This window comes from Vombatus ursinus, unplaced genomic scaffold, assembly GCF_900497805.2.
Source record: "Vombatus ursinus unplaced genomic scaffold, bare-nosed wombat genome assembly UNPS02014770.1, whole genome shotgun sequence".
Classification (NCBI taxonomy): domain Eukaryota; kingdom Metazoa; phylum Chordata; class Mammalia; order Diprotodontia; family Vombatidae; genus Vombatus; species Vombatus ursinus.
In genome coordinates, this window is record NW_020954548.1 from 25,707,177 (window position 1) to 25,717,762 (window position 10,586).

Here is a 10,586-nt window from a genome sequence, read left to right on the forward strand (position 1 = left end):
ATAATAACTATTGCACTGGACTTATAGTGAGGAAGATCTGAGTTCAAATGTGACCTCAGACACTTGCTTAAGTGTATGACCGTGGCCAAGGCACTTAACTTCTCTCTGCCTCAATTTCCTCACCTATAAAACAGGGATAATAACAACACCTACCTTGTAGCATTGTTGTGAGGATCAAATGAGATACTATGTGTAACGTGTTTTGCAAAATTTAAAGTCTTACGTAAATGTCATTATTATTGTTACCACCTCAGTTTCCTCACCTATAAAATGGGAAAAATAATAGCCCCTATATTGCAGTGGTTTTTTGTGAGGATCAAATGAGATAATATGTATAAAGTACTTTATACTATTGCTGTTATTATTCTTATTTATTTTTATTATCTCTGAGCTTCTGTTTTCTCCTCTATAAAATAACGGCTGTAGCATTAACCTAATAGGGTAGTTTTGAAAATCAAACGAGATAGGGTATGCCAAGCAGTTCACAAACCTTAGACTATGATATGGGTGTTAGTCATTATTATTATTACTACCTAGTAATAACAGGCAGCCTTGCCTGCCATCAGGCAGATCAGGGAAGCTTCATGGAGGAGAAGACATTTGGGTTGAGCTCAAAGGATGGGTAGGAATTGGACAGGTGAAGACAGGGAAGGAAGACATTTCAGGCACAGGGAATATACTGAACAAAAGGTACTGAAGTGAGAGAGGGCAAAGTGTGGTCTGGTTTAGCGATACCTTAAGGTTTGTGATAACAGAATATCACAAGATATGTCCAGAAAGGTAGGAGGGGTCAAGAGTATAGAGGGCTTTGAATGCCAGGACTTTTGAACTTGACTCTAGAGGCAACAGGGGACGATTGAAGATGACTATATCTGAGCATAAAGATTAGTCTGGCAACAATTATGCTTTGAAGGAGAGAGAGAGGGAAAGAGAGATAGAGTAGGGATGGAGGAAAGGAAGCAGCAGAGAAACTAGAGAAGAGGACAATGATACCCTCCCGAGTCTTCTTTCGCCCATATAAATACTAGCACTTTTCAGGGCTGCTCGTCCCACTTTGGTGTCCACCTTCACTCAACTTTCACCTGTGGTTGCAAGAAGCTATAGCATGTGCAGCAGCCACACCCTAGTAAAACCATCTTGGCAGACAGGCCAAGTTGAGGGTCAATGATAGGCCTCAAAACTATCAGTGAGTTAGCGGATATCTACCCCAAGCATGTGAAGACTTCCCCTGGCAGAAGGGGCAGATGAGAACAATTCATTCCAACAGTCATGAAGGTGGCTAAAGCAGGTGTTGTAGACCGCTTAGAGTTTGGTCAAACATCAAAGATGCCAAGGGCATCCACCTCATCCCAAGCCATTGCCAGTAGTCCTGACTTTTGTCTTCCCACTGGATTTCGTTGACTCTGGAAGAGTGGGTGAGGCTGATGATATTGTGCAACTCTGCCTCACTTAAATCCAATTTATGAGTGAGTCAAGACACCCAGTGATGTCACTGGTCTTCTTCAAAAACAAAGGACAAACAACATTATCTAACATTAACAACATTATCCTTCAACCAATCTTCAACTCATGAACACAAGGCCATTCATTGACCTCATTGCCCTCCTCTGGACACTCTGCAGCTTATCCCTGCTCTTCTTAAACTTTAATGCCTACAATTAAACACAATATTCTAAATAAACTCTGCCATGGGCAGAGTACAATGGGATTATCTCCCACCTGTTCCTGGAAACTGGAAACCATCCTAATGCAGCCTAAGATTTCATTAGCTTTTTGGGCTGCCTTTCTTTGTATACCCAACACTTAGCACAATGCCTAGCACATAGAAGATGCTTAATAAATGCTTATTGACTGACTGACTTCCACATCATGTGTCTGAGTCTATGGTCTATTAAAACTCCCAGATACATTTCAGAACTGCAGTCTATCAATATCTCTCCCCACATTATATTTGTGAAATTGATTTTTTGTACTTGTGTGCAGGATTTTACGCTTATCCCTATTGAATTTCATCTTCTTAGATTCTACCCAATGCTCTAGCCTATCAAGATCCTTTAGGATCCTGACTCTATCATTGACTGTGTTAATTATTTCCCCCAGAATTGTGTCATTTGCAGATTTAATGATCACATGCACATTTGTCCAAGCCACTGATAAAAATGTTAAACAACACAAGGCCAAGTACACATGCTTGGGGTCCTCTACTGGAGATCTCCTGCTTGTTGACACTAAACGACTAGCAACTTCTATCTGAGTCCTTCCATTCAAAAACTTTTGAATCTATCTGATTGAATTACCATCTAATCCACACCTATCTCTTCTATGAAAATAGGGCGTGATACTTTACCAAAAGTTTTGCTAAAAACACGGGAATACTATACCCACAGAATTCTCCTCATTTATTGGTTTAGTAATCCTGTACCAAAAGGAAATGAGGTTAGTTTGATATAACCTGATTTTGAGAAACCCATGCTGACTTTCTGTAATCATCACTTCCTTTTTTCCCGGTTATTTGCCAATCACATCTGTAATAATCTGATGCAGAATTTTAAATCAAAATTGAGCTCACTGGTTCTTCTCTAATCTTGTAATGCCTCTCCCCTTTTCCATGAGCTTTCAAAATATTCTAACATTAGTGGGGAGGGAAGGGAATGAGCATTTGTCAGGACCCAAAGATGTGGTTCATCGATAGCTGTGAACTTGAATTCATCAAGGGAAGTATGTGCTTTTCCATGATCTCTACTCATCCAGTGTATCAACTCCCTGTTGGTCATTGTTGTTCTTTCAGTTCCAGGGTAAAGGTCATTCTCCTTTTCAGAGAAAATAAAAACAAATTAAAATTTGAGCAGTTCTATTTCTCTCTGTTGTTAGTTATCATCATCCTATCTACCCCAAGGAAGTTTGCTTCTTTGATCCTCCATTTTCTCCCAATATAACTAAAAAAGCCTCTTCTGTCCTCTTTAACCTTTATCAGCCTCAGTTCATTCATAGCTTGAGCATTCCTGACACTACCTTTTTTTATTTTACAGGATTGTGTGATGCCCTCATATTCTTCTTCTGTTACCTGTCATTGTTTCCATCTTCTGTACATTCTTTTTTAAATGTAAATTAGTTGGTGAATTCTACAAATTGCATTTTCCTCCTCATTTTAATTGTTTTCCTTTGTGTTTTCAGAATTTCATTCTTAAGTAACCCCTAGTCCTCTTGGGGTGACTTCTTATTCCTTGAATCAGTTTATTAGTTTATTAGTCAAATCAATCTTTCCCCTCACTCCACTGAAATCTACTAAATTTCTTCATTTTGAAAGATTTTCTTGTAGTTTGTCATTCATGCTTGCTATTTCCAGGTCGAGAGAGGCAGGAAATAAATATTTATGAAGTATCTACTATGTGCCAGAAACTTTGCCAAGGATTTTAATGAATATCTTATTTGATCCTCACAATAGCCCTGTGAGGTAGGTACTATTATTACCCACATTTTACAGTTGAAGAACCTGAAGCAGACCTATGTTCAGGCCTAACTGTTAAGTGACTTAACCAGGGTCATCCATTTCTTCAATGTTTAGTCATTTCAGTTGTGTCTGACTCTTCATGAGACCATTTGGGGTTTTCTTGGCAAAGGTAATGGAGTGGTTTGCCACTTCCTTTTCCAGTTCATTTTACAGATGAGGAAACAAAGGGAAACAGGGTTAGGTGACTTGCCCAGGGTCATATAACTAGTAAGTGTCTTAGGCCAGATTTGAACTCAGGAAGATGAGTCATCCTGGCTCCAGATCTAGCACTCTGGGGACTGGTATCTTGAGACACTAGGTTATGTCTTGTTGCATATTCAATAGGTACAGAATTTTATGGCCTACAGGTGCATAATTTCTAGTTTCCTTGCATAATTTTCATCAATTGCTGTCTGTACTCCTTTATGATAACTTTTGTAAGAATTAATAGAGATGACTTGAATTGGCATGATAAACCTCTCCATATCTGGAAAAAAAACCCACAAAATCTCTGTGATCAGTCATTTGTTTTTCACTTCCTTATCAACACATCTAGGTTTATGGAGATGTTACCCATGGAAAGCCTTTTGAAACCACTCATGGATCTTAAGCTCCATCTGGAGGTAAATTTTTCCTTATATTAGACAAATCCAATGGCATGTGACTATTGTCAGCATTTACTATGATTTGGTAAAATGTCATTAGCTTGCTCCAATATTATGATTATGATTATTCATTATTATAGATTATTATCATCTGATTTATCTGAGAGAGGAGAAAAAGATAATTCCTAGGGGAGGAACAAAAGAGAGAATATAGAATGGTGACAGCACAGATGGAAATGGTAAAGTGAGGAGAGGCATTTTTAATGGAAAAGCTAATAAACTGGTCTTCATAAAGTCCCTTCTACAAAGAACCTTGATGAGTTCTGGTCACCAGCCCAGATGAACTATATCCTAGAGTTCCAAAGGAATGAAGAGATATGATTACTGATCTGTCTGTGATCTCTGAAAGACTGGAAAATGGAAGAGGGATGGTAGGTAGCCCTGGAGAAGGCAAATGTCTTAGTCAAAAGGAAACATCATTGGTCTGTTACTGTTTTACTGTCCCCTGCCCTGATCAGACCACATCTGGCACATTGTGCTCAGCTCTGTATCCACCTTTTGAAGGATGTGGATAAATGAGAAAGTGCCCAGAAGAGATCAACCAAGGTGGTAGAGGGCCTCAAAATTATGATAAATAAGATTTAAGAAGCATCTGGGGAGGTTCAGCTTGGAGAAGAAATTATTTTAGGGGGACAGGATAGCTAACTTCAAGTTTTTGAAGGGTTGTGAGTTAGACCAGCTCTGGATCCCAAAGAATGGGAACATGGTCATGCCCACCTCCAGCTAGGTCATTTATTAATAGCATACAACCAGTGGAATATTCAATTGTAGGTTCATAGACTCAGAGATTTGGTGCTGGTGGGACCTCAGAGGTCATTTTGTCCAACCCTCTTATTTTTCAGATGAGGAATCTGAGGGTCATTGAAGTAAAGATATTCAGGTAATAAACATCAGAGATATTCCAACCTTTTCCATTGTACCATGGAGGCATGTGTTTCTGTTTTACCACTGCCCTTGGGTCCCAGTCTTGGTCTTGCTTCTGGTAAGTGAAACTGAACACACAGCTACAGCCAATTAATCATCTCTATCTAGACTATAGATTGATTCAGGGTGGCTTGAGACAGTTAAGGATTATAAGATTTTATCCTCAATTTGAAGGTAGTTGGAGACTTTGACAAGTACGCTAATTTAGGGTAAAGCAAACTTCAGTTACTTTAGATGCTGGGGCTGCATGTGTAGATTTATCACTTATTCTACCTGTTTCTATGAACTTTCCTTTATCTTCTTGAGGAAAGTAGTTGAATCTAATCAACATGGATAATGGATTTACCTCTAGCCTTAAGGCTAGAAGCCTTAAAGTAGAGACTGGCTGACCACTTATCAGTGTTGCAAAGGGATTTGTTTGTGGTATGGGGTGGGTAAAAATGGGTATAGGGTTCCATCCAATTTTGATATCTGTGAATTTGTAAAATAAGAAAAAATGTGCATGGCAGAGCATATCGAGTAGAATTGTGTATTTTTCTTGATTTCTTTTTGCCAAACTGTTAGGAAGATAGAGTTGTTCCAAGGGGAACAGTGGAGAAAACACATGTAATATACAAAGTGGACTGATGGCAAAACTACCTTTTAAATCTATTGCTCTCACAGTAGAATGAATGATCCTTCTTTCTGGGAAACATCTTGATGCAAGAAAAGATAAATAGGGGCATGGAAAGTAAGATGCTGTCATCTTAACCCTACAAAGAGTTTTGTCCTGTATTGTTGTTGCTGTTAACTGTTCTCATCCATAAGCATACATCTCACCATATTCAGTCCTCTACTTTAGAGACAGAGCCCAGGGCCTGGAGTCAGGAAGGCCAGAGTTCAGATCCATCCTCACACACTTCACTTATAAGCTATGTGATTCTGGGCAGGTCCCTTAAACTGTCTTCTCATGTTTCTCAGCTGTAAGATGGGAATAATAGTAGCATCTACTTCACAAGGTTGTTGTGAGGATCAGATGAGATTTTGTAAAGTGCTTAGAACAGTGCCTGGGATGTAGGAGGCACTAACTAAATGCATGTTCCCTCTTCTCTAGTGGAGAGAGCTTTGAAATGGTCCCAGCTCCATCACTAGATGGATAGATAATTTCTGAGATCCTGAGTTAAAGGACATTTGAAAATTTATTATTAGTTACTATGATTAATTTTTAGGGCAACTAGGTGGCACAGTGGCTAGATTGTCAGGCCTGGAGTCAAGAAGAGTCATTTTCCTGAGTTCAAATATGGCCTCAGACACTTACGAGTTGTGTGACCCTGGGCAAGTCACTTAACTCTGTTTGCCTTAGTTTTCTTATCTGTAAAATGAACTGGAGAAGGAGATGGCAAACCACTCCAGTATTTTTGCCAAGACAGCTCCTAATGGGGTCACAAAGAATTGGACACAAGTGAAACAACCGAACAACGACAACAAATAATTTTTTTAAATTACAGGGATAGTTTGTGTACTGGTGTAGTAAGAAGAGCAATGACTCTGGAGTCAGAAGTAGGAACTATTTTCTCCATTTTATATTTGAGGAAAATGACAGTGAAAGAAGTTAATGGATTTGCCCAGAGTCACATGGCTAGTAAAAGAGGCATCTAGGTAGCTGGACTTGGAGTAAGGAAGAACTGAGTTCAAATCTGGTCTCAGACATTTACTAGGAAGGGAGTAACTTATCCACTGGTTATTCCACATTTAAAAATGAATGTGATGAGGTGAACGCTTTGTAGCAACAGTTTGGTCCCTCTCCAGGGACCAGTTTGGTAAAAGGAGGGAGTTTTTATACTTCTATTTATACTATATCTTCTCAGTAAATACCTCTTTGTAAAAGCTAATCAATATTAATTGGTTATATTGACAGTAGGGTGCTAATCACTAGTATTAATGATATTGAGGAGATATTAACTGGCACTGGTAATTTTTATAAGGGAGGAGGGACACTCCAGAATGGTGGTTTGAAAAACATCCCATCAACACTAATGCATTGTTGGTGGAGTTATGAACTGATCCAACCATTCTGGAGAGCAAATATGCCCAAAGGGCTATATAACTATGTATACCCTTTGATCCAGCAATAGCACAACTAGATCTGTATCCCAAAGAGATCATAAGAAAGGGGAAAGGACCTACAAGTACAAAATATCTATTTTAGTTCTTCTTGTGGTGGCAAAGAATTAGAAACTGGGGGAATGCCCATCAATTGGGGAATGGCTAAACAAGTTGTGGTGTAGGCATGCAATGGAATACTATTGTTCCACAAGACATGATGAGCAGGCAGATTTCAGAAAAACCTAGAAAGCCTTATATGAACTGATGCTGAGTGAAGTGAGCAGAACCAGGAGAACATTGTACACAGTAACAGCAACATTATGAGATGATCAATTATGACTGACTTAGCTTTTCTTAGCAATACAATCATGTAAGACAATTCCAAAAGACTCATGATAGAAAATGCTATCCACATGCAGAGAAAGAACTATGAAGTCTGAATGCAGATCAAAGCATACTATTTTTTACTTTTTTTTGTTTTTTATTTTTTGTGGCTTTTCCCTTTTGTTCTGATTCTTCTTTCATAATGTGACATATGTGGAAATATGTTTAACATGATTGTACATGTATAACCTATATCAGATTGCTTGGTGTCTTGGGGAGGAGGGAGGGAGAAAAATTTGGAACACAAAATCTTACAAAAATGAATGCTGAAAACTATCTTTACAAGTAATTGGAAAAAATAAAATACTATTAAGTGAAAAAAAGAAAGAGAAACATCCCATTGCCTTCCAGGGATACCCCTTGAATCTTTATTGGGAGATATAGCCAGCCATGCTCTGGGAACTCAACCTGCTAGTATATGTGGGTTGGGATAAAGACCCCCAAAGCTTATAATTGCTACAAATGTAAAATGCTTTGTAAACTTGAAATCACTACATAAAGGTTAGTTTATTCTCACTATCATCCTCATCTTGGTAAGGATCTGAGAGGCTGGGCTACTTGTATAGAGTCACACTAACTAGTAACTATCAAAATCAGAACTTTAACTTAGAACTGACTATAAGGTCAACATTCTTTTGATTACATCTATTTACAATGAGATAGTAAAGGCCTTTGATCACCTTACATTCTAGTCTGTTCTATAGCAGGAAGGCTGCTGGGAACCAAGCAAGAATACTGAACACAGGAGCCCTTGGACTTTCCTGTGGTTTTCCAGTCAAAAGAGAAATCTCTCAGGAGAGCCAAGATGTAACTTTACTCTTAGGGGAAATCCAGAGGATTGGACATCTGGATGAGAAGCAGACTTTATTGGTGAAATAAATTTACAGAAAATCGAAAGATGGAAGACATTCCAAAAGTTGAGAAAAGAAGCACTCTCCCTAAATTTCCTTTCCCAAGACCAACATGTTAGTTGAAAGGCCCAGTTTCAGCTCTAGAAGAATGAAATAAAACAAAAATATTGAAGGTGGCTTTGAAGCCTAGAGATTTTAAGAGATATCTTAACAGTTGACTGTGAGTACAGCCCAATGTAAGATTCCAGTATCCTGAGGGCAAGGACTTTTTCCTTCATCTGTCTAGTGCCTAGCATGGTATCTTATATCTTTTTATGTTATTTGGTCCAGACTTCTGATTTCATTATTGAAGGTAATTCCCATCAGCTGATATAGATGAGAGCTCATCTGTAACTTATGGTCATGTAGAACATTGCCTGAGGCACTGAGAAGTTGTTACTTGCCCACAGTCACATAGTTAGTATGTGCCAGAGGCAAGACTTCAGCACAAATCTTCCTGATGCAACACCCCATTGGGTCATCTCTCTCAAAAATAGCACTGGGCTACAAGCTATGTGCTACCTGAGTGGTGAGAAGTGTGATTTCTAATGGCAGGAGGAATGCTGAATACTGTAGTCTATAGGATTGAATACTATAGTCTATATAACCAACACCTACGTTAGGAACTTACTGAATTGGTTCTCAACATTCTTTAGGAGAGACAAATGGAGAAAGAAGTTCCAGGGATGCAGCAAAGAAAAAAAGTCTTTGGAATAGCAGACATAAATGGCAAGTCATTCCTGTCATGGCCCTGGACTTGCTGGAAATTCTAGAAACTGCTGAGAATGGACATCCTCTGAATAAGATCACTTCTTCTCTCCTTAACTGAGCTGAAATCTTATCTCATGAGCTGAATGAACTGAAGAGCTCACTCACTCATGAACTCTTTGGTATATTCTAACCTACATAACTTCTCTGATTTCTGTTTGCTTTATTGCTTAGATAAATGGGCTTTATTCTATTCATTATTTGTGTTGTTCTTTTGTGTAATTAGTGTTTGGTGGGAAGGAGCTAAGCTGGTGAGTGTAAGGTAAGAGCTGCCCCCTCTCCTTTAAGAATAATCAGGGCTCATGCCTGTTTTGTCTCGAACTTCCTTTCACCTAAACAAAATGGATGTTTGAGGTAGAGCAGATAAATACAGTTCTAGCCCAATACCCAACTTGGAGTAAGGCAAGGGAAGGAGTAAATGCCTAGCAACAACTCTTCTTCTCCTTCACAGTCTCCCTTGAAGAGGAATGGACTAGATTCTAGAGATGTCTATCCATGCCATATGTAAGCCAGCCATATTATATACATGTATGCATACACATGCCTACGTATGTGTATAAATATATACACATCTATACGTCTATGTATATTTATGTGTTTGATGTATGCATGTGTATGCATGTATGCATGTGTGTATGAAGTATTATATATGTGTGTATGTATATTAGACATACCACATATAAATCTATCTTATCCTGACTCCAAAGCCTGCCTGTTTTTTGGACCATGGCTATAATTTCGTTAATATAAGGAACTTCCAATGAGGAATTTCCTTCTACCAATGCAGATCAGTAGCTGCTCTGCAATGTGGAGTCTTTTAAAAGTTGCCTGAAGCACTGAGAGATGAAGTTATTTGGCCAGGGTAACATAGCCTAGACATGGGGGCATGAATCCAGGTCTCCCTAGCTTCGAGGCCCATCTTTTCTATCTTCTACATCTTGCTGTGTCATATAAAATACACTTAGTAAATATTTGAGTTAAGTCTACACTTATTTAAAATCTAATCAATGGCAAAGCCAAGAAATTCCTTTCCAAAGTAACAGGATAAGGGTAGCTCTGGGGCTGTTATTTAAAACTCTCCCCACACAATGATGACAATTCCACTAAATGTATCACCTCTTTGTTCTAGAGAGAGTTCTTCCTATTGGGAACCCACTTAAAAAAGGAAACCCTCCTGACGATCCATATTGTTTAATCCAATGCCAATCTGCATTGATAGAGAAAGTCTCCTCTGCCTCCCCTTGATGGGACCATCTGCTATTTCTCAAATATCTCCACTGCCCATCTTAATAGGAATTATTGAAAGTAAGTTTTGCAAAGTGTTTTTCTCATAACAGCACATGAGGTAAATAAAATAAGCTTTATCTCTGTGTTACAGTG

General features: G+C 38.7%; 1 long non-coding RNA gene across 1 annotated transcript in view; it reads left to right on the forward strand.

The window, feature by feature from the left end:
* LOC114043989 overlaps positions 1-9,345 on the forward strand; it is a 28,060-nt gene extending 18,715 nt beyond the window's left edge. The window contains exons 2-4 of the long non-coding RNA XR_003569159.1: positions 4,047-4,113; positions 4,998-5,137; positions 9,095-9,345. This is a non-coding gene — a long non-coding RNA (uncharacterized LOC114043989). The remainder of the gene's footprint in view (positions 1-4,046; positions 4,114-4,997; positions 5,138-9,094) is intronic.
* The last annotated feature ends 1,241 nt before the right edge of the window (positions 9,346-10,586 follow it).